The sequence below is a fragment of the Cervus canadensis genome, chromosome 23, assembly GCF_019320065.1.
Source record: "Cervus canadensis isolate Bull #8, Minnesota chromosome 23, ASM1932006v1, whole genome shotgun sequence".
NCBI lineage: Eukaryota > Metazoa > Chordata > Mammalia > Artiodactyla > Cervidae > Cervus > Cervus canadensis.
The window spans coordinates 51,554,667-51,559,003 of NC_057408.1; the positions used below are offsets into that span (position 1 = coordinate 51,554,667).

At 41.1% G+C, this 4,337-nt stretch overlaps 1 non-coding gene across 1 annotated transcript; it reads right to left on the minus strand.

Moving 5' to 3' along the window:
- Positions 1-4,202: 4,202 nt before the first annotated feature.
- LOC122425910 lies at positions 4,203-4,337 on the minus strand. The gene has a single exon (XR_006265061.1). It is a non-coding gene; the product is annotated as a small nucleolar RNA SNORA70 (small nucleolar RNA).

The following is a 4,337-nucleotide window of genomic DNA, read 5'->3' on the forward strand; positions in this document are numbered from 1 at the left end:
TGTGTTTTTCCCCTGATTTCTCTGCCTAACTTGACATGGTTAGAAAAATAAGTATTTTGAGTATAAGAATTTTAAAGTATAATTAAACAGGAATCAGCAAACTAATTAGGGCAAATCTAATCACACCCATTCATTGACAAGTCATCTGTGACTGTTTTCCCCCTACAAAAGTTTAAGGATTTCCCTGGTGGTCCAGTAGTTGGGACTCTGTGCTTCCAATGCAAGGGGCACAGTTTCAATCCCTGGTCAGGAAACTGGGCTCCTATATGCCACACAGTAGCCAAAAAGAAAAAAGAGCAGAATTTATTGTGTGTGACAGATCAGATGGCCTGAAAAGCCAAAAATGTGTACCATCCATCCCTTTACAGAAAGTTTGCCAGCCCCTGGGGTAAACTACACAGGTTGGCACTGACTGACCAACTGAAAACCTTTCCTAATCACTCTAGACACATGCTCACACCCACTGTATCCAGAGCTGAGAAACTAAATATCTGGATCCATGCTATCTTTACTCTGAACTTTTCAAAGCTGAAGGATGTGGAATGTGAGAATCAGTGGAAATAATCTCGTTCAACCCCTCTCATTTTAGAGATGAAAATTTATTCCTACAGAAGTTCTGATTTACCTCAGGCCATGCCTCTTAGTGGCAGAAGCCCCCCTCAGCTTCTTAAACCTGCACTCAATCCTGACCACAGGAGCCCTGAAATATGAATGTTCTGGACGGGGAGGGAGTCACGTTGGAAAAAGAAGTTTCTTTGACAGGTCTAAATTGGCACGCTCCTTGAACTCGCATCCACCTCCAGTTGAACATTCTATTCTTTTTATTCCAACTCTAATGCACATCAGAGTGAAAAGCATGATAAAATGAAACATAAGCAGTATACAGCATGAGGCTCAGCAGGTAAAGAATCCACCTGCAATGCAGGAGACACAAGTTCAATTCCTCGGTCGGGAAGGTCCCCTGGAGGAAGAAATGGCAACCCATTCCAGTATCACTGGCTGTGAAATCCCATGAACAGAGGAGCCTGGTGCGCCATAGTCCATGGGGTTGTAAAGAGTTGGACACCACTTAGCAATTAAACACAAACATATACAGAATGGAATGTCTTTTAGGAAGGGCAGGGAAGGGGCATTCAGCCTGGAGTGTCCAATCAAAGACAAGTCATCACTGGGAGATAATTAACAGGTATGGAAAGATTAATGGTTACCAATGTATTCAAGAATCTTGACTCTGACATCTAATAGAACTTTATTCAATGATGGAAATGTTCTGTCTTCACTAACCAGTATGGTACCAGCCATACGAATCTACTGTGTACTCGGATGATATATATATATACAACAAAATACATACTCAGGGCTGTGCCACTCAGAACATAGTATGGAAACAGCACCCACATCACTGGGGAGCTCGTTAAAGATGCAGACTGTTGGCCCCACCCCAAACCTATTAAATCAGAATCTGCACTTTTTGCAGTGTACTGACACAGACTTACGTGTTTAAACTTTTCTTAAGTTCTGGCATATATATATATCCTCCTGTAAAATCATCCTCACAAGCTAATGAATGTATTGATCACTGCTAAAATTTCCTCCTGGCCCTTTTCAGTCCTTCCTCTTGCCCCTACCTGACACCTGCCTGACATGCATCCTCAGGCAAGCACTGATCTGCTTTCTGTTACTTCAGTTTACATTTTCTATAAATAGAACCATATGGTATGTACATTTTTGTTTCTTTTATAAAGCTGTGAGGTCCATGTTGCAATAGTTCATACCTTTTCATTGATGAGTAGTGTTCCATTGTATGTATATATTGAGTTTATTTATTTACCTGTTGATGGACATTTGGATTGTTTATAGTTTGGGGCTATTTTATAAATAAAGTCATTATGAGCTTTCATGTACAGATGTTTGTATGGGCATATCATTTCATTTCGCTTGGGTAAACACATAGGAGTAGAATGGCTAGTTCATATGTGGCAGGTGCATATTTAACTTTTGTGAAACTTAATGTTTCCTAACATGATTCCTACCTGCAGTGTATGAGCTGCTTACGTCCTTACTCACAGTTGTACGGTTTTAATTTAGCCATCCTAAGGGTATGTGGTTCTATCTATTATGATATTAATTTGCAGTTCCCTAATGAGCAAAGGTGTTAAATATCTTTTCATATGTGTTTTTTATCAACCATATACGTTATGTATATGTATTCTCCCAGTCTGTGATTTGCCTTCTCATTTTCTTAATGTGCTTAGTCACTCAGTTGTGTCCAACTCTTTTCGATCCCATGTGTAGCCTGCCAGGCTCCTCTGTCCATGGATATTCTCCAGGTAAGATTACTGCCTTCCTCCAGGGGATCTTCCCAACCCAGGGACTGAACCCAGGTTTCCTGCATTGCAGGCGGATTCTTTATTATCTGAGTCACCAGGGAAGCCCTACTTTTTAATGGGCTTTTTTTTTTAAGTTCCCAATCTAGTCTCATATTTATACTTTTTGGGGGGATCTATACTTCACTGCTACTTGGGCTTTTCTCTAGTTACAGCAAATGGGGTCTACTCTCTAGTTGCAGTTCTGGTACACAGGCTTCTTATTATGGTGGCTTCTCTTGTTGCAGAACATGGGCTCTAGGGCAGACAGACTTCAGTAGTTGCTGCGTGAGGGCTCAATAGCTGTGGCACACAGGCTTAGTGGCTCTGCAGCTTGTGGGATATTCCCAGACCAGAAATCAAACCTGTGTCTCCTACATTGGCAGGCAGATTCTTCACCACTGAGCCACCAGGGAAACCCGAACAAAAGTTTTAAATTTTGATGAGGCCAAATTTATTGCTTTATATAAACTACTTTCTGCATATCATGTAGTAAGATTTAAGGAATCTTTGCCAAGCCCAAGAAATCTTTGCCAATACCACTGTGATTTACACCTATGTTTTTTCTAGAAGTTTTATACTTTTGACTTACTAAGCCAAAATCTGAATTCAAGTGTGCATTTTTAAAAGGCCACTAAGTTGTTCATATGTACATTAAAATTTGAGGTGCACTGCTTTTTTTAAAAGAGAAAGTCACCACTAGTTAAATATTATCCATAATGTGACACTATTTAATAGAAACTCTAGGAATGACAATAAAATTGCACTAAGTTTAGCCAAAATGATTACCTCAGCACAATTTGGAACGTGCTCAGGAAACAGAAATGATCCCTGTACTTTCAGTTTTCACTTAACACTTTTTACCTCACTCTACATGCTTTCTTCTGAATTCCTAGGGACACACTTCTCTCCAGAACTAACATGATTACAGTACAATAGATATTGTTCCAGTTACAAGTTCCAAGAATCCTGGAGTCAGAAAAGGCTTTAGATATACAGGTCAGTGAGGAACCCCTCCCATAACATTTCTGTAGATGGCTACCTGGCCCTCGTCTGGTTAGTGTGATGATAGGACTGCTTCCAAATGGTTCATTCCTTTGAAGCATTTAATGACTGAGCATCACTGTTTGCCATAAAGTTCTATCTCATATTGGGCCAAAATCTGCCTTTGTGTAACTTCCTCCAATTTCGACTTTTTGTCACAGAACAGTTGGTTGGTCATAGTTTCCAGTTCCACTCAGTGACATTGGTTGTCTATTTATTATTATATATCTTATATTTGATCCTGTGTTTGATAAAGTCAGTCTTTCCCCAATTGTTTTGATCTTTGTTATTTTACCTTGCTTTTGATATTACCATTTTAAGCCTTTCCTCTATAGGAGTATTTTTTCTTTTCTTTCTTTCTTCCTTTTTTTTTTTGTTTGGACGAGAAACTAGGATTTATTAGTGGGCTTGAGTAAGGCAGGAATAGTACCAAGGGTCTCATGAGTAGAGGCCCACCATTTGTCCAGGGGCCACAATTAGTGATTATTTGACCCCATAGCCGTCCAGGATGAGCCGCTTTTCTGACACATTTTCAAATTCATCCACATGAACCTTAGTAAATCCCCACTTCTTGGAGATGTGGATCTTCTGGCGGCCAGGGAACTTGAACTTGGCCCTGCAGAGGGCCTCAGTCACACACTTCTTGCTCTGCAGGTTGGTGTGGATGGACATTATGACCTGGCTGGCATGGACCCTGGCCACTTCACCCTGGGTCTTTCCAAAGGCAACACACATACCTGTCTGGAGCCTAGACTGGGACCAGCATGCCAGTTGTGACTGTCCACTGGAAAGGGCTGTCTCCAAGTTCCCTCAGGACAACCTGTACAGGTAACAGGTGGCATACACTACCGAGAAGGCTGCTGTCTGCCACTGTTGCACACCAGGCCCCCATGGGGAACAGAACACAGTCGATTTAACTGGCAGAAA